This window comes from Diceros bicornis, chromosome 10 (genome assembly GCF_020826845.1).
Source record: "Diceros bicornis minor isolate mBicDic1 chromosome 10, mDicBic1.mat.cur, whole genome shotgun sequence".
Lineage (NCBI taxonomy): Eukaryota > Metazoa > Chordata > Mammalia > Perissodactyla > Rhinocerotidae > Diceros > Diceros bicornis.
The window spans coordinates 21,878,242-21,898,977 of record NC_080749.1 but is presented as its reverse complement, the minus strand read 5'-3'; the positions used below and the strand labels follow the sequence as shown (position 1 = coordinate 21,898,977).

Sequence of the window (20,736 nt, the reverse complement as noted above, 5' to 3'; positions counted from 1 at the left end):
AATTCTCTTCTGAAATAGGATATGGAGCAACATGTTCTACATTTTGAAGGAAATTTTGAGCTAAGAATTTTATACTCAACTAAGAATTCTTGCTTATGTGGAAACAACAGAAAGATGTCCTTGGGTACGTAGGGTTTTATAAAATATAAGCTCCACTTACTGTTGAAAAATTTAAGAAGATAATCCACCAATAATGAAATTGAATGAATAAATCTCTTCTAGTTCAAAATGTCAGGATGAATGCACATGTTTCTCCTCCTAGTCTTAAAACAGATTGTAATGGCCATAAGAAAGGGAATACATTCCTCAAAGTGCTGAGACTTTTAGGGAGGGATATCAGTAGACCAAAGTTTCTAATACATTTCTGAAAGAGAGAAGAAGGCAAACAGGATGAACTACAGCAGAAACGCACTGCTTAGAGCATGCACCAAAGAAGGCTATGGTGGAGGTGGGAGCCTTTCTTCATGGAAGAACTCTCTGAAGGTGGCAGGAACTCAGAACAGGGATGATACGAGGGACAGAAATTGAGGTCATCGATTAAAGAACTGTGCCATAATGGCATTTGCCCCAAGGCTGAAGGCACAGAAATACTCTCTGAAGAAAAGGAGTAATCTGACAGGTGCAGGCTGGAGCTCTCAGAGGGGCTGACACCCCAAAAGTAAGATCATCCAAGGTCAGGGGCGTCGCCTGCCTTCTCGTCCCCACTTGCACAACCTAAAAGCTTCCAGTAGACAAGCCCTGTCCACAGAAACAGGGCACACTCTCAGCCCTCATTCAGCTCTGTACTGACAGAAGAAACCCACCTAACTACCCATTAATCAACAAGTCTTTCCATTGTAACTATAAAGGTACAACCAGATATTACCAGAAATTTGAGTAAAAACAGAAAGACCATGAGAAACATGAAGATAAAATACTAAAAAACAACCTGAAGGGACTATTTAATTCAAGGAAAAATTTTAAAGTATTAAAAATATATAATTAGTGTCTTTTGAGAAGTATTATTTCCAGATAACAAGGTCGTACTTCTGAAAAAAGAATAAACCAAGAACAGAATTAATGGAATTAAGAAATATGATTGCTGAAGTAAAATATTCAATAGAATGACTGAAAGAAAACATTGAAAAAATTACCAGATTGGAGAGTGAAAAGTCAAAGCTTAGAAAAAAGGAGAGAGAAGAGTGATATCAGTAAGATGGCAGAATAGGAGGTCTTCCACTCATATTCCCCTCAGCAACAACAATTTGGCAGCCATCCATGGACAAAAGTACCTGTGTGGGAGCTTTGGGATCCAGTTAGGAGATTGTGAAGCCTAATGGAGTCCAAGACCAAGGAGGGGCATTTTAAGAGGGCAGGCCTATGCCCAGGTGGCTGACCTGCCTACGTCATCCTAGCTACAGACCTGGAAACAGCTCTGTACCCGAGGACTTGGCTACAGCCCCATTTGGCTTGGTCCTGCCACCAGCCCGTATGTCAAGGGACCTCAGAGGAGTCACATCCATCCATGCCTCAGGTAATAGGCCCACAGACCTTAGTCCCAGCTGGTGGACCCTGAAGTAGCAGGTGTTCCAGCTCCAGCCCCTCAGCCACAGTCTGGGAGCCCTTAGAGGCAAACCTGCCAAACTTAGTGTAACTGTAGATTTTTAAATGACCCAATAACTGAGCTCCAGCCCCTGCCACCCCCAGTCCATGAGCAGTCCTGCTAGCACAGGGACCCACCGGGATACAAGCCCTCATCAGAGGCAGGCCAAACAACCTCAGTCTGACAGCAGATTCTGAAATGGATCTGTGACTTGGCTCCAACCCCTCCCAGCCAAGGTCCACAAACAGTTTCCTCCACCCAGAGACCTACCAGGAGACACACCTGTTCATGCCTCTGGAGCGCCAGCCTACTGAATAAGGTCCTGGAGGTAGACCCATCCACTCAGAGACTAAACAGGATCCACACCTGCATGAGCTCCTGGAAACAAGCCCACCAGCTGTGGATCCCTCTGTGGTCCGAGCAACAGCCTCCTGACCTGCCTCCAACCCAGCACAACTGCAATTCCAAAGGTAATCCTATCAGCCCAGGGAACCAACAGGAGCTATTTATTTGCCAAAATTAGTCTATAAAGACCGGAAGAAGTGTTTGCTCCTTCAAATGCACAGACACAAAAACAAGGCTACATGGGTCATGAAGAATTGTGCAAATATGACATATGACACTACCAAGGGAAACTAATAAAACTCCAATAACTGACTCCAAAGAAATAGAGATCTGTGAATTGCCTGACATACAATTCAAAATAATAATCTTGGGGCTGTCCTGGTGGCATAGCAGTTAAGTGCACGCGCTCCGCTTCAGCAGCCTGGGGTTCACAGTTTCAGATCCTGGGCGCACACCAATGCACCACTTGTCAAGCCATGCTGTGGCGGCATCCCATATAAAGTAGAGGAAGATGGGCACAGATGTCAGCCCAGGGCCAATCTTCCTCAGCAAAAAGAGGAGGATTGGCGACGGATGTTAGCCCAGGGCTGATCTTCCTCACAATAATAATAATAATGATAATAATAATAATGATAAAAATAATAATCTTAAAGAAACTTAAAGGAATGCAACAGAGCACAGGTAAACAATTTAAATAAAATCAAGAAAACAATGCATGAATAAAATGAGGAGTTTAATAAAGATATAGAAACCATAAAAAGAAGCAAATAGACATCTTGGAGCTAAAGAATACAATGACAAAACTGAAAAATTCAATTGAGAACTTCAACAGCAGACTTGGCAAAGCAGAAGAAAGAATCAGCAAATTCAAAGACAGGTCACTTAAAATTATTCAGTTAGAGAATTAAAAAGAAAAAAGAATGAAAAAGAAAGAAAGCCTAAGTGAATATCAGACACCATCAAGAGAACTAATATTTGCATCATGAGAGTTCCAGAAGGAGAAGAGAGATAGGGACAGAACTCTTATTTAAAGAAATAAAAGCTGAAAACTTCCCAAATCTAGACAAAAGAGAAATATGGACATCTAGGAACCAGAAGTTAAAATGACCACAAAGAAGATTACCCCAAAACACATTATAATCAAAATTTTAAAAGTCAAAGACAGAGAGGACTTTGGAAATCAGCAAGAGAAACACGACTCATTATATACAAGGGAACCCCCAAAAGGCTATCAGTGGATTTCTCAGCAGAAAACTTGCAGGCCAGGAGGGAATGGGATGATATATTTAAAGTGCTGACAAAGAAAACCTGCCAACCAAGAATACTCTACCCAGCAAAACTTCCTTCAGAAATGAAGGACAGATAAAATCATCCACAGACAAACAAAAGCTAAAGGAGTTCATCACCACTAGACCTGCCTTACAAGAAATGCTAAAAGGAGTGCTTCAAGTTGAAATTAAAGGATGCTAAGTAACAACATGAAAACATATAAAAGTATAAAATTCACTGGTAAGGGTAAAAAAAAAATTCAGAGTACTCTAATACTGTAATGGTGGTGTGTAAATCACATTTATCTCTAGTATAAAAGTTAAAAGACAATATTATTAAAAATAACCACAGCTACAATAATTTGTTATTGGATGCACAATATCAAAAGATGTAAAGTGTGACATCAGTGGCATAAAAGGTGGGAGGAGGAGAAGTAAAAGTGTAGAGCTTTTGTGTGTGATTGAAAGTAAATTGTTATCAGCTTACAAAAGACTGTTATATCGATAAGATATTTTATGTAAGCCTCATGGTAACCAAAAAGAACAAACTTTTAGTAAATACACATAAGATAAAGAGAAAGGAATTTCAGGACACCACAACAAAAAAATAAATCACAAAGGAAGACAGCAAGAGAGGAAGAAAGGAATAAAGGAACTAAAAAATAGGAAAAAATTTTAAAAATGGCAATAGTAAGTCCTTACCTATCAATAATTACTTTAATGTAAATGGATTAAATTCTATAATTAAAAGACATAGAGTGGCTGAATAGATAAAAAACAAGATCCACCAATATGTCACCTACAAGAGATTCACTTTAGCTTTAAGGACACACAGAGGCTGAAAGTGAAGAGATGGAAAAAGATATGCCATGCAAATGGTAACCAAAAGAGAGTAGAAATGGCTATATTTATATCATATAAAATAGACTTTTAGTCAAAATCACTCACAAGAGTCAAAGGTCACTATATAATGATAAAGGCGTCAATTCACAAAGAGAATATAACAATACAAATTATACATGCACCCAACATTGGAGCACCTAAATATTTAAAGAAAATATTAACAGAACTGAAGAGAGAAATAGACAGCAATACAATAATAGTAGGGGATGTCAATACCCCACTTTCAAATTAGATAGAACACTCAGACAGCAATTAAAAAGTAAACAGTGGACTTGAATAACACTAAAGACCAAATGGACCTAACATACATATAGAGAACATTCCATCCAACAGCAGCAGAATACATATTCTTCTCAAGCACACACAGAACATTCTACAATATAGATCATATGCTGGGCCACAAAGCAAGTCTTAACAGATTTAAGAAGATTGAAATCATATCTTCTTTTCTGACCACAATGCTATGAAACAAGAAATCATTAATAGGAGGAAAATTCACAAATATGTGGAAATTAAACAACACACTCTTGAACATCCAATAGGTCAAAGAAAAAATCAAAAGAGAAATCAGAAAGTATCTTGAGATAAATGACAATGGAAACACAACAAAGCAAAACTGAAGACGTAAAGCAAAAGCAGTTCTAAGAGGGAAGTTTATAACAATAAATGCCTAAGAAAAAAGAAAGATCTAAAGAAAAAAGAAAGATCTAAAATAAACAACCTAACCTTACACCTCAAGAAAATAGAAAAATAAGAACAAACTAAACCCAAAGTTAGCAAAAGGAAGGAAATAGTAAAGTTTACAGCAGAAATCAATGAAATAGAGACTGAAAAGAAAATAGAAAAAAATCAATAAACCTATCTTTTGAAAAGATAAGCAAAATTGACAAACCCTTAGCTAGACTTAGCAATAAAAAAAGATAGGGGACTCAAATAAATGAAATTATAAATGAAAGAGAAGACATTACAACTGATACCACAGAAATACAAAGAATCATAAGAAACTACTATTAATAATTATATGCTAATAAATTGGTCAACCTAGAAAAAATGGATAAATGTCTAGAGACATACAATCTACCAATGATGAATCATGAAGAAAATAGAAAATCTGAACAGACTAATAATGAGTAAGGAGATTGAATTAGTAGTCAAAAACCTCCCAACAAAGAAAAGCCAAGGACCAGATGGCTTCATGGGTGAATTCAACCAAACATTTAAAGAAGAATTAATGCCAATCCTTCTCAAACTCTTCCCAAAAACAGAAGAGGAAGGAATGCCTCCAATCTCATTTTATGAGTCCAGCATTACCCTCATACTAAAGCCAGATAAGGATACTATAGGAAAAGAAAACTACAGGCTAATATTCCTGATGAATGTAGATGAAATATCCTTGGGCTGGCCCCATGGCATAGCAGTTAAGTGCGTGCGCTCCGCTGCTGGCAGCCAGGGTTCAGATCCCCAGCGTGCACTGATGCACTGCTTGTCAGGCCATACTGTGGCAGCATCCCATATAAAGTGGAGGAAGATGGGCACGGATGTTAGTTCAGGGCCAGTCTTCTCAGCTAAAAAAGAGGAGGATCGGCATGGATGTTAGCTCAGGGGTGATCTTCCTCACAAAACAAACAAACAACAAAAAAAATTAATTAAAAAAGAAATATCCTCAACAAAATACTAGCAAACAATTCAACACCAAATTAAAAGGATCATACATCATGATTAAGTGGGATTTATCCCTTAAATGCAAGAATGGTTCAGCATATGCAAATCAATAAGTGTGATACACCACATTAACAAGAGGAGGGATAAAAATCATATGATCACCTCAATAGAGGCAAAAATCTATTTGACAAAATTCAACATCCTTTCATGATAAAAACTCTCAAAAAACGGAGTATAAAAGGAACAAATCTCAAAATAATATATGAACAACCCACAGCTAATATCATACTCAATGGTGAAAGGTTAAAAGCTTTTCCCCTTAGATCAGGAACGAGACAAGGATGTCCACTCTCACCACTCCTATTCGACGTAGTACAGGAAGTTCTAGTCAAAGCAATTAGGCAAGAAAAAGAAGTAAAAGGCATCCAAACTGAAAAGGAAGAAATAAAATTGTCTCTGTTTGCAGATGACATGGTCTTATAGATAAGAAACTCTAAAGACTCCACCAAGAAACTGTTAGAACTAGAAAACGAAGTTGCAGGATACAAAATAAACATATAAAAATCAGTTGCATTTCTATACACTAACAACAAACTATTTGAAAAGGAAATTAAGAAAATAATCCCATTATAATAGCATTAAAAAGAATAAAATACTTAGGAATAAATTTAACCTTGGAGGAGGTGAAAGATCTGCACACCGAAACTATAAGACGTTGATGAAAGAAATTGAAGGAGACATAAATAAACATAAAGGTATCTCGTGTTCTTGGAATGGAAAATTTAATATTGTAAAAATGTCCATTTTACCCAAAGTGATCTACAGATTCAATGCAATCCCTATCAGAATTCCAATGGCATTTTTCACAGAAATAAAAAAGAAAAAAACCCTAAAATTTGTATGGAACCACAAAAGGCCCTGAATAGCCAAAGCAATCTTAAGAAGGCAGAACAAAAGTTAGAGGCATCACACTTACTAATTTCAAACCATATTACAAAGCTAGAGTAATCAAAACAGTATGGTACTGACATAAAAACAAACACATAGAACAATGGAACAGAATTGAGAACCCAGAAATAAACCTACACATATATGGTCAACTAATCTACAAGAAGGGTGCCAAAAATACACAATGGGGAAAGGGTAGTCTCTTCAATAAATGGTGCTGGGAAAAATGGATATCCAAACACAAAAGAATGAAATTAGGCCCTTATCTTACACCTTACACAAAAATTAACTCAAACTGGATTAAAGACTTAAACATAAGACCTGAAACCCTAAAACTTCTAAAAGAAAACATAGGGAAAAAAACTCCTTGACATGGTCTTGGCAATGACTTTTTGGATATGACATCAAAAGCACAAGCAACAACAACAACAAAAAAAACAAGTGAGACTAGAGGCTATACTGAACTGAAAAGCGTTTGCACAGCAAAGGAAATAATCAACAAAATGAAAATGCAGCTTATAGAATGGGAGGAAATATTTGCAAACCATATATCTGATAACAGTTAATATACAAAACGCATAAGGAACTCATACAGCTCAACAGCAGAAAAACAAATAAACCAATTAAAAAATGGGCCAAAGACCTAAATAGATATTTTTCCAGAGAAGACATACAGATGGCCAACAGATACACAAAAAAGTGCTCAAAATTACTATCATCAGGGAAACGCAAATCAAAACCACAATGAGATATCACCTCACACCTGTTAGAATGGCTATTATCAAAAAGACAAGAGATAATAAGTGTTGGCAAGGATGTGGAGAAAAAGGAACCCTCATGCACTGTTGGTGGGAATGTAAATTGGTACAGCTGTTATGGAAAACAGTATGGAGGGTCCTCGAAAAATTAAAAATAGAACTACTACATGATCCAGCAATCCTACTACTGGGTATGTATCTGAAGGAAATGAAATCAGCATCTTGAAAGATATCTGCACTCTTCTGTTCACTGCAGCATTATTCACAACAGCCAAATTGGAAACAACCCAAGTGTCCATCGATGGATGAATGGATAAAGAAAATGTGAAATACACACACACACACACACACACACACAGGAATATTATTCAGTCATAAAAAACACAAAATTCTGCCTTTTGCGACACCATGGATGAGCCTGGAGGACATTATGCTAAGTGAAATTAGCCAGACAGAGAAAGACAAAGACTGCATGATCTTCACTCATACGTGGAATCTAAAAAAGTCAAACTCATAGAACCAGTGAGTAGAATCGTGGTTACCAGGGGCTGGGAGGGTAGAGGGAGGGAATTGGGGGAGGTTAGTCAAAGGATACAAACTTTCAATGATAACTTATAGGGACCTAACATACAGCATGGTGACTATAGTTAATAATACTGTATTATATACTTGTCCTTTGCTAAGACAGTAGATCTCAAGTCTTTTCACTATAACAACGACAACAAAGGATAACTATGTGAGGTGATAGATGTGTTAATTAGCTTGACTGTGGTAATCATTTCACAATGTACAGATATATCAAACTATCACATTGTTGTACACTTTAAATATATACCATTTTTATTTGTCAATTAAACCTCAATAAAGCTGGTGAAAGAAAAAGAAAAAAGGAGTGAGAAGATAAGAGAAGATTGATTCAAGAGGGCCACATACATCCAATAGAAGTTCCAGAAAGGGAACCAAAAATATGCAAGGGATGAATTAATCACAGAAATAATCAAAGAAAATTTCCCAAAACTGATGAAATACTCAAGCCCTCACAACTCTTCTCATATTTAAGAACACTAAATCTAAATGCAAGATCCAGAATGAGGGGAAACAGTTTACCTGCAAGGGATAGATTTTGTTTTAAAAATTGACAAGGTCTTCTAGCTATTTTGGATATTAGAAAACAACGAAACAATGCTTTCAAAATTCAGAAGGAAAAATGATTTTGAACATGGCATTCTATACTGAGCCAAATCATCAATCAAGTTCAAGGGCAAAATAAAAGACATTTTTTCAGACATGCTTTAACTTAGAAAGTTTAACTTCTATAAACACTTTCTGAAAAATTTATTGAGAGTATACGCCTCTAAAACAAAGAATGGAAAATAATAATTAAAGAAAAAGTAAGATATAGGATCCTAGAAACAGTATAATCAAGTTAAAATACAATGAAAACAAATCCCAGGCTGACACCTGCGCAGCAGGCCTAGAAAGACATTAGGATATTCAACAAGCATTTTGCTTTAAACTGAATGAGCTCAGGTATGTGGTGAAGAAGGCATACGTTCCTCCAGTCAACAAGAAAAAACAAAAAAGGAAGGCAATTACAAACTTTTAGCAAAGTAAATACGTGTTCCTAGAAAGTTGTATTCGAAATATGAAGCAAACCAAGGCATAATTTTGAAAAGAATCCTTGAAACTTGGAGTGTCTTCCTTTCAATGGCCCAAGTTTGGTGATATATTACATATCCTTTTCTGAAGGTATAGTAATTCTAACCATTCCTACAATAAACATTATAAATGATATTGAATCTTGATATTTTATTTAATTAAAATGTAATATAATGTAAATGCTACAAAACTTTGTAATAAAAACGTATGGGGAAGGTTGACCAGCTGAGAGGTAGATGAACGAGAGACAGTGGGAAGTGCTGAGGCACTAAATTTCTCATAGAGATTAGAAATTAGAAAATTAATAAAAATTAGGAGGAAGAGTGATCAGATTAAAAGGGTAATGAAAGTGAATTTCATCCCCATCTGTTTTATTAAAGTATCAATAAACACAATTTAAAGCTGATGAATGAATTGAGGTATATGTTTATTATTTAGAATTATGCTTCCTAACACGAACAGAACTGGGTTGGGGAGTATTTCACTATTCATGCTGTACCATTCAGTACTAATATTTTAATCTCCATATACATCTACTACAATAACAATAATATAACAGGGGGCATGAGTTCACCACTGTCCTGGCCCAAGGGACAATTTCCCACTGGTTCTGTCCAGACCCCACTTGGCCCCATCTTGATCAAGAGGCAAGGCTTTCCTCTTCACATCACCATGGCAACCTCTCGAGGGTTACAATTTCCCCAATCTCTATCCCCAAAGGCTTACAGTGGCCCATGACCAGCAGCACGTTATGACTGGAACAGGGAAAGAGACAGAACAGAATCTCCTTGGCCTGGCCAAGCATCACTTTGACCCAGACACTCATGGCTGATAGGCCAATCACTGGCTGTTGGTGATAGCAACAAGCAGGACAGCTGAGTCAGTCTACCAGGAGTCCTTGCACACAGTCCACAAGAGGTCATGCCATCACCCCTCTCCAACCCAGGCTTGAGGGTTTCCCACTCTTTCCTCTTCCCTCGATCCTTCAAATTCCTCCCTCTCCTTCCCCATATCAGTCATATGCAGTTTATAGAACTACATAAGACTGTTTCCAAATCCTGTGTCTGACTCTTTCATCTGACGCTTTTACAAGCAGCTTCTGTCTTCGCATCTTAGGCTCTTAGCTGCTGCCTCTGAAGCGGTGACCCAAGTCCACAGATCTGAGCGCGGGAGAAGGGAAAAGGCCTCAGGACACAAGTCAGAGACCTTAGTGTTCTAGTGAAGCTGAGAAACATGCAGGAAACACACAGATAGAATCCAGCTATGACAAGAACGACAAAAACAACAAGAGTAACAATATTGCGCAGATTAAAAACAAAGGCTTCTCAGAGAACCAAAAAAACTGCTTCTATCCTACCATATTAGCCAAATCTTCACTGAGCAGGAGAAGCACTTGGAATGCCTATAGGAACCTGATATATATAATAAAGACATTATTATTTTAGGATAGTATATGGTTCATAAGCCTTATGATAATATGGAAATGGCTTTGTACCCTGTGTAAACAAACGCTAAAAGTAAATCTACTGTATGTGGGTACATAAGTCGATTTTAAAATGATGGAACCATTCATTGACAACTGGTATGCAGAACACTCCATGTCTAAACACTAAAATAGATGTCCTTTATTAAGAACCTTGAGTTTTCAGCAGCCATTTCCACCACGTCTCCAAATTTCCCCTTTTCCATTTTACTGCTGCTTCAAGCTCTAAATTAAAAGATTAGGAAAATAAAATCCAACCACTCTTTAATCCCATACCTTTCCAAAAGGTTTGCTGGCTCCTCCACCTACCAGTCATGTGACCCCAGGCAACTTCCCTAATCTCTGTGTGCCTCCATTTCCCCATCTGTAAAATGGGGATAATAATAGGGCCTATTCCTCATAGGAGTGTGATGAGAATTAAATAAATGTAACGGACTTAGAATGAGCCTGGTACATAGTAAGCCCCTGATAAATGTTATATGCTACTGTTATTTCATTTTAGCAACATAAAATATTCTTTGGACTTGATAATGGCCATCCCAGCACCCACCACACTCCCTTTACCACTTGATATGTGAAGCTGGAAGGCTTCTAGGTAGAAATTCAGCAAATTTTCACAGAAATCAAGGAGTTTCTTGGGAGAGAAGATACCGAGATGCTGACCCATGTTTCCCTTGAGGTTCAGCTCTTTTAGAACATCTTTGCTGGTTCTAATGGCTCCAACTCAGATCAGAGAGGCAGCAAATTGCGGTGGTGGGAGCTTGGGCTCTGAAGAGAGAGTCTGGGGTTTGAATCTAGGTTCCACCATTTACTGTCTGACCTTGAGCAAGTTATTTAACCTCTGTGTACCTCAGTTTCCTTCTTTGTAAAACGAGTGAGATGGTAATAGTATCTACTTCATAAGGCTGTTGGGAAGATAACAGACAATTTCTATAAAGCAGCTGTCACAGTACTTGACATATAATAAGCACTTTGGTAAAATGTGATTGCTATTACTATAATCAGCGGGCAGGAAAGAGCAGCAAAGGCCCTAGGGTAGTCACTAGTGCTGTTTGACACATAGTCTGCCTCTCCAAATTCTGGGCACAGGGTGTGGCCATGTGACTAGCTCTAGTCAATGACATGATGTGTGTCAGTTCTGTAGGGAGGAAAAATACTTTTCCTATACTCTTTTATGTTCAGTGACTGAGAACTGCAAATTAAACTGACAAAAGACAGATTAACAGGAGAAAAGGTTTATTTTGCATGCACACAGGAGTTTCACAGGAAAGAAGTGAAAATGCAAAGAAGTAGTTAGGCTTGAGAGCTTATATACCATTTAACAAGGGCAATAAATTATGAAGAAGTGACAAGACAAAGGAAAAGGGGTTTGGGCTTCTAGGGATTTTAAATTGTGGGAAGGTAAATATATGCAGGAAACTAATGGAAGATAAGGGTTTTTTACTAAAGTTAATATGCAGACTCAAATCAATGTCATCTCTAGGGATGAGAGTCATCTCCAGTAATTAAAAGTCACTCTTGGGCCGGCCCTGTGGCTTAGCGGTTAAGTGCGCACACTCCGCTACTGGCGGCCCGGGTTTGGATCCCGGGCGCGCACCAATGCACTGCTTCTCCGGCCATGCTGAGACCGCGTCCCACATACAGCAACTAGAAGGATGTGTAACTAGAAGGATGACCTACAACTATCTACCTGGGCTTTGGAGCGAAAAAAAAGGAGGAGGGTTGGCAATAGATGTGAGCTCAGAGCCGGTCTTCCTCAGCAAAAAGAGGAGGATTAGCATGGATGTTAGCTCAGGGCTGATCTTCCTCACCAAAAAAAAAAAAAAAAAAAAGTCATTCTTCTCTTCCTGGTATGGGAGACGGGAGGGGGCAATACCTTCACCCTGCTTTCAGAGAGAAAGTAGAGAGGGCAGAGAGTTCCTCCTCTGTCTGCTGTTTCTCAATTGCCTTCAGCTCAAAATAATCCTTATGCCAAAGTAGGATATTTTGGGTTGGCATATTCTGATCCCCTTCACTTCTAAGCTGAAGCATTTAATTAACAGTGCAAGACCCTCTAGAACTCTTTCCCTCTGATATGACGACCATCAACTTTCTAGATGGTGGCTGCTCAGTCAGCTTGGGGCACTGAGTACCTACAATAAAAGCAGAGCCACCTCTGTGACCTACAAAGGGCATGCAGCACGAGCAAGAACAGAAATCAACCTTTCAACCTTTATTATGTTACACCACTGAAATTTAGGAGTTGTTACCATAGCATAGCCTACCCTATCCTGACTGATCGAGCATAACTACCACCCACCCCACTGCCAAGGGGAGCCCACCTTGAAGGAGGAGGGAATTTGGATTATTGACTGAGGCTAGGGCAGGGGTTAGGGATGCTGTTTCTGAGCAGTGTGTGGGGCTGAGACTGAAAACCCTCTTCTTACTCAATAGACATTGTATTAGTCATCTATTGCCGCATAACAACTTATCTCCAAACTTAGTGGTCCACATGCACAGACCATCACACCATACTGTCAATATTCAGAGCTGGATCTCCCACCTCTCCCAGCTCCTGTTACCTTCCTCTCTTTCTCTACTGAATTTATACTCTGCAGCATGTGGGGATTGTACAAAATGTCAGGTATAATTCAAGTTGCTGTGAAAGGAAAGAAAAAAAGCTTACTGTGTCTCAATGCTTAGAAAAACACATGGATAAAAGACCACTGTGAAACACAGGTATGGGAAAGGTGTGGGCAGAGAGCATGAGCCAGGGGTAGGTCACACCTGTACCCTTGGTTGGTGGGGTGAACAAGCACATAAAAATTGTGTCCCCCACGGGCTACCTTTTTTCCTCATCTGACCATCTGCCCACTGATGTTTCAATTGCTTCTTTCATACAGCTTCCCAAAGGTGTTTTCAACATAATCTTAACAACCTATCATGCCAACATATTATCTTACAAACAATTATACGAAAGAGGCCACTAGAGAATGTGCTGACCACCTTGCCCCCTTTAGCTACATCTGGGCCACCAAACATTGTCCCAGCAAATCCTAGCATGCAAGTGGGCAAGTCTAACAAGGGCCCTGATTTAATATCCCAGAATTCAGGAACCATAAAGAGTTACTGAACACCAGAAAATGCCAAGCAAGAGGCTGCATCAAGTGATTTAATATTAACAAGGCCAACACCCCTCCTTCCCAAGGAAAAAGATGGCTATTAGTGGTTCCTCCTCTCCCCAGTTCCATGCACAAATAATTGCTTCAGGAAAAGCAGACAGGGAACCACTGGCATATTCTACTCTCAGATAGCCTGCCACTCCCACAGGCAGTGTTTCCAATCAGGGTGTGAGCGAATGGAGATGACAGAGTTCTTCCCTGGAGACAAAGAGGTGTCATTTGCAGAGAAATGGAACAGGGTGGGAAAGGGATGCTAAGAATCAGGCGACTATTCCCCAGGCATGGTTAACAAAATAAGTTAAAGCCACCATTTCAAGATTAAGGCAGGAAACATACAGACACAATGCTATAAATACAGTGTCCCTCTGAGCACCAAGTCATGGATCTTCACAAGCCAAGGGCTAAGTGGGACACATGGTGGGTGCCCATCGCTGTTGGGCCTGATGGATTGATAGGCAGACAAATATGAAATGCAAGGCTTGCAGCCAGGCCCTGCCCTGGGTGAAATTTTATTACAATGCACATCAAAGATCACATGGCAGGAGTAAAGAGTAAAAAACAAAGCAACAGCCAGCTTAGAGGGTTAAGAAAAAAGGAGAGGAGGAGAGTTAGCTTTAGCCAGGAACCATCCCAGCTGCCCGCTGGCTGCCAGGCCTTCAACAACTCAGCAGGCTCCTCTCGAGGGCCATGGGGTCTCAAAACCATCCTGCTTCACAGCCTTGGGATGGACCCATGAGATACCATCATAATACAAGAACCACTTCACCATGTGCCAGGCACTGTGCTAAGTGCTCTGTATATATTCTCTCATTTCATTACCCCAGGGGTTGGATAAGGCAGGTATTATCCACCATACTTCACAGATGCAGAAGACAGAGGTCAGAAGACTTTAGTCAATGGTCCAAGATCACACAGGTGATAAAGCTGGGGTTTGAACCCAGATATTTTCAACTCCAAAGCTTATGCTTTTATCCCCAATGCCGCTGCCTCAGCTCTTGTAGTATCACAAGCTGTCTGGGCCCTCACTGCCACCACCCTTCATGGCAGCTGGGCCAGAAATGGAACACACATGCTGCCACTCCCCCCCCCATGCCCATTCGTCACTAATTAATGATCACAGGCCCTGCGGGGCCTGGACTCCACCGCAGAACCCTGCTGAGAGCAGGTGTAGTGTCTCAAGAGGAGGTGATGGCCAGCACAAGAGGCCCCAGTGAGAAAAGGACACTCCTCACCTGCTTTGTCACACGTGTCTCCTCTCTCAATTCCCACAGCTAGTGGCCTAGCTCTGGTGCTCCTCATCTCCCCTGGGCACATCGTGGCCATGTAAGTCCTAGCATATGTCTGAGCATGCCTCTCTCAAGCTCAGAGTCCTTCAGGGGCTCCCCACTGCCCCCTGGATCAAGGGAATACTCCTCGGCAAGATCTCCTTCCACAGGCCCTCATCCACCTTGGCCACCTGGAGAAGGCCCTCTCAGCTTATAAGATTTGGCTCAAAGACATGGACAGGCACATACCAAACTATTGATATTGATCACTTCTGAAATTGAGATTATAAGGGGATAATAGGGAAATTGTCAGGTCTCTGTTTATTCAGCTCTGTATTGTTTTACTTAGCATGAATATTTATCATGGTTTTAAAAGTCATGATAATGTCAAAAAGTCATAAATACATAAGGTGGGGGAAATGATAGCTAATTCCACATACCCCTTCCCTCTCCTCCTATGCAGATAAGACCCAGCATCCAGAGTTCTGTACTGCACTTCCACTGGTCAGATTTCACTTCCGCACTCCTTGAAGACAAGAACTTTCTTTTACATCAATGAATCTGTAGGGTGACTGCCCGATTTTGATACTATTTGTTGAAAAAAATGAATAAACAGTGGAATGAATGGGAGTGAACAAAGTCTCCCTAGAAATTTTGTTCACCCTGTGGCCAATGTCCTCATCCATGACGGTTATGAGTCTGTGCAAAGGGCTAACTAAGTCCACGGTGGAATTCTCCAGAAAGACAGTTTTAACTTAAATAAGAAATACTAGATCAGTGTTACTCAAGATGTCATCCGTGAAACTGTGCAGGACACATGACCCATTTCTTCAATGAATATACAGCACAGGTTTAAAAAAAGAGGTCTCAGACTTAAGAAATACAACCACCAAAAACAGTGTGTTGGTCTTTTTTGGATCTTCACAAACCAACTCTAAAGAAATGTTTTTGAGACAATTAGGGAAATTTGAACAATGATGGAGCATTAGAGGATGTTAAAGATTCTGGTTACTTTTGTTAGGTGTGATAATGCTATTGTGGTCATGTAAAAAAAAAATTCCATGCTGGATATGGGTTAAATAATGTCTGAAAAGTGCTTTAAAATACTCCAGCCTAGAAGGAAAAAAAAAAACGTACAGGGATAAGCAGATGAAATGTTAGGAAAACGTGTTGCTAATTGTTGGAGCTGAATGAACATATATGGGGTTCTTCATTCTCATCTCTCTTTTTTTTATGTATTTTCAAAGATTTCCATAATAAAAAGTTTAAAAATAAATTTAAATGGGCTTCTAATTTAGAAAAATATGTTTGTAGTCCATGAACTCTGCATCAGAATCACCTGGTGCTTATTAAAGCGCAGATTTCCAGGCCTGGCTGCCTGGCTGGCTGGCTGGGAGGAGGGCCGCGGCCTTAAAGCTGCACTTGAACAATCACTCCCACCCCACACCCAGCTCTAAGACACCTATGGTTCTGACAAGAGGATTCCACTGAGAATGACCAACATCCCATCTGCCAGGAGCCGGCTTAGTTTACACCCAGTGTCCCATGTAATTATTAACAGGAGTCCCTCCTCCACTCTCAAGAGTATCCCAGTTTGCACAACAAGGTATACAGTCATCCAAGTTAGAGTGCACCATGCTCACTCCTCACATGCTGTCCCCCACCTGTAGGTGTTGACCCCCAACTCGTCTGCCAAGGCCCAGCTCAAGCACCTCCACCAGGCTTTCTCTGATGACTCCAGGCGAGAGAATTCTGCCACCTTTTAGACCACAGACAGTACATAATGCTGTCATCGAGTGTATCTGCCTGGATGGCTGTGATATTGTGATATAATAAAAAATATATATTTGGTCTCTGTCCTCAGTTCCTGGCACAAAATTTCCAAAACTCGTGGAATTTTCTAAGTGGTACTAGTGAGAGGAGTGTGTTTTATTATTAATCATAAGCTCCTGTCGACCATACCTGAGTTTACGCTAATGAGGTGACTCTTGGAGGATGGAGGCCCATTGCCAGAGGAAGAACCATGTGATTAGAGGGTTAGAACTTTCAGCTTCACCCCCAACTTCTGGGCAGGGGAGAGGGACTGGAAATTAAGTTAATCACCAATGGTCAATGATTTAATCCACCATATCTATGTAATGGAACCTCAATAAAACCCCTAAACCCTGAGGTTCAGAGAGCTTCCAGGTGGTGAACACACTTAGGTGCTGGGAAGGTGACATGCCAGAGAAAGCATGGAAGCTCCTAGCTCCTTCCCACATACTTTGCCCTACGCATCTCTTCCAACTGGCTGGTCCTGAGTTGTATCCTTTATAATAAACTGGTAATTGTAAGTAAAATGTTTCCCTGAGTTCTGTGAGTCATTATAGCAAATTATCAAACCTGAGGAGGGGTCATGGGAACCACCACGTTATAGCAGGGCAGTCACAAGTACAGGAGGCCCATACTCGTGATTGGTATCTGAAGGGGTTGCAGTCTTGTGGGACTGAGCCCATAATCTGTGGGGTCTGTGATAATTCCGGGTAGTCAGTGTCAGAATTGAATTGTAGGAAATGCAGTTGGTATCTGAAGAGTTGGAATTGGTTGGTGTGGGAAAACCTCCACACATTGTGAGGAGAAAATGTGAGTAAGTATTGTGAGTAGAAAAAATGTTTTTCTTTTAATGGCCATCCTTAGTTTTGTTAAAAAACAAACAAACAAACAAACAAAAAAAACAGGCCCAAAATAGAGTCATTTGTGCTAAGCTCCACGTCAGCAAACCAAGACTTAATATCTAACCTAACTGCAGTTTCAAGCCTCTCCTAGGAATATAATCTTTAACCAGTCAACCTGGAACTACCTGGTCAGCACTAGTGAAGTAATCTGCCTGACAGACCCCCGCCTTCCCCCAAAGGGAGGTGGCCTTGCCTGAAACAATCTACTCTTTGCTAGAATAACTTCCTTGCCCTGCATCCTTCTGCCTATAAAAGTTTTCCACTTTGTACAGCTCCTCAGAGCTCTCTCCTATTTGCTAGATGGGATGCTGCCCAATTCATGAATCATGAATAAAGTCAATTAGATCCTTACATTTACTCGGTTGTATTTTGTTTTTAACATATTTGGTGGCGCAATGGGATCTAAAGTAAATTTCTGATGGCTTCAGGGACAACAAGAAACACAGGCTTGGTACCCACAAACCCTTTGAGTTCTCTTTCTCGCCATTTCTGAGGGCCGTGGGTAAGTTCCTCTTGGTTCTGGGCTCCTCTCTCTTTGCATCAAGCTCCTGACATAATTGGCTTTCCAGTCCAGGGCAGGTCAGTTTGAGCTACTAGATGTGTCCACCCAAAACCCAAGCCCCTAGTCCTTGGTTTAGTCTGCAATTCCTCACTTGACTGCAAACCCCAGCACTTGGTTCTGTCCTCAGATTCCATGTTAGGAACTGCTGGTGGCAGCTGCAGTTCTCCATGTGTTTGGAAGCAGTCTGCAAGGCCTGTTCTTTGGGATCTGCTGGTTCCGTCCTTTCCCCATTCCCAGTACACAGTCCCCATTCTTTCTCTAATCCCCAGTTCCACGTTGGGAATTGCTGGTGGTGTGTACAGGGCCTTCTCTTGGCGAGTTCACAGCAACATCTCGTCAGTTACTGCTGGTGTCCACAGTCCTGTTTCTTCAGTTACTGATGGTTTCTATTAATGTGCATATGAGGTAAAGGCTATTGCTAACAGGACCAGGAAGCTGGAAGCCGCAAAAATTAATGGGCATGGGTTGAGCACTTAAAAGCTATTAGAGTGTTTGCCACCTAACTCCAAGACTCCTGTGTTAGTAAAAGTTGGTCAAAGAATGCATTAGATTGACACTAGGTCACCTGCTAACCTTGAGAAAACTTCTGTACGACGAAGTACACTGTATAACACCACACAATCTCCAACTGAGGAGCACATCCCCTTTAAGTATTAGTTTGGCTCCGAGAGACCCAGAGGCTTAACTAAAAAAGAGTGAGATCCTTAAATTCCAAAAAGTTGAATGTACCACCTTCTGGCCCACCCACTCATTTTATGTCTAAGAACTATGGTCTTGGAAGCTATAAATATCTATAAAAGTGGCAAAATCTTACTAAAAATAACCTAGAATTACAGTAGCCATTATGAGAAATGGTCCAATTAGATAAGATGATTTAAGAAGTGGACTTGAAAGCAAGGGCTCCCAAATAAAACAGAATGGGATACCTATTTTAACTGGCATGCAAAAGCCTCCAAAAGGCTTCAAAATTCCAAAATAGTTCCATTGAATTCGTTGTAAAAGGCTAGTGAAAAATTAAAGACACAAGAGGTACCTAAAACAAAAGATTATAAGACTGATGTAACTCCTACTGCTCCTCTCCATCCTCCTTTATTTGAGTACTCATTCTACCAATCTTCTGTCTGAATTGTCTTCCCACTCTAAAGAGACTACAAGACCATAAACAAAAGTCCATCAAGTTAATGGCCTTACAGATGTTCCAGTGTCTACCTCCAAAGGAGGGTCCCCTTATGGGCCCCTCCAAGAGCTGATGGGCCTCTGAGGGATTGTCTGGTAAACTGCTACTTTATTCCCTTAAACAGATGAGGAGAAACTAAAACTAACATTAATGGAAAATCTTCCCAAATTCTGGTAGGTACCAGAGCCTGCAGATGGAATCCTGGGAAAACTGACAGAAACCAGCTAACCATGAAAATCCTTCTCAGAGTCAGCTTTCCTGAATCTCTGTCTATAGTGCCCACTTGAGAGAGGGAAATAAAATTTCACACTGTCCCTTCCTTTCCAAATCCACACACGCTGGTTACTGATCCTTTCTCTCCCAGGATTTCTTTTGTCTATCTTTGTAAGTGGTTCTGGATCTTGGGAAGGTAATATCTTTTGAACCCACTATGGGGATGGCTCTTAAATCCTAAGAGTTACTCAATACTGCCAGAAATATTTACTGTTAGTCCCAGCTGAAAACTGACAAGATATTTAAAAGAATTTTTAAGTAGCTCTATGGTCATAAGTTGGTCAGATTAGAAGCTCATATTTAGAGCCTGATAGGAATTTGTTTAGGCCTTTTCCCCTAAGCAAATCGAAGATGATATAGTTGGATGGGTAGATCAGCCTCTTGATATCATTTAGGCTACAACCCAATTCTTTGAGTTATTAAAAGCAATTGTCCTTACCTTACAAATCTTTGCAAAACCAGAAATGCCGCTCCAGAAACAATTCAAAGTCCACCTATCCTTTTTAAGAATCCCAAAACCTCTATTTACCTCAAAAGGCTTGTAAGTATTGTAAAAATTCTGGCCTTAGGGAACAAAAGTCCTTCTTGGAGGAACTTGCATTCTTTCCCTGTGCCTTTGAGATGTAAATGTTTTACCAGTCTTCTCCAGAAACTCTTATCTAGACCATCCCCAATTCCTAAGACTAAAGAACAAAAAAAAGGAAAAGCTTTTTTAAAATACAAACTGTTATAGAAGCTCCCTTGCCCAAAATCTAGCCCATAGCTTCCATAAAATTTCTTGTGAAGGACAAAAACAAATCTTAAGTGTCTTCTCCACAAATATTAATAAAAAAAGCTTTAGCCATCTTAGCAGATAAACTTAACTTATGCTAACTGTTCTTTTATAAACTAGTTAATGTTTCATTATCATACCTGTCTCTTGGCTAAAATTTTAAAACAAAAACTATAAGGTCTCTGTTTGCGTTTGTCTATATGT

At 40.1% G+C, this 20,736-nt stretch overlaps 1 long non-coding RNA gene across 1 annotated transcript in view; it reads right to left on the bottom strand.

Moving 5' to 3' along the window:
* LOC131410691 (uncharacterized) overlaps nucleotides 1-20,262 on the bottom strand; it is an 83,523-nt gene extending 63,261 nt beyond the window's left edge. Inside the window, exon 1 of the long non-coding RNA XR_009221386.1 lies at nucleotides 20,200-20,262. This is a non-coding gene — a long non-coding RNA (uncharacterized LOC131410691). The remainder of the gene's footprint in view (nucleotides 1-20,199) is intronic.
* Nucleotides 20,263-20,736: the final 474 nt, after the last annotated feature.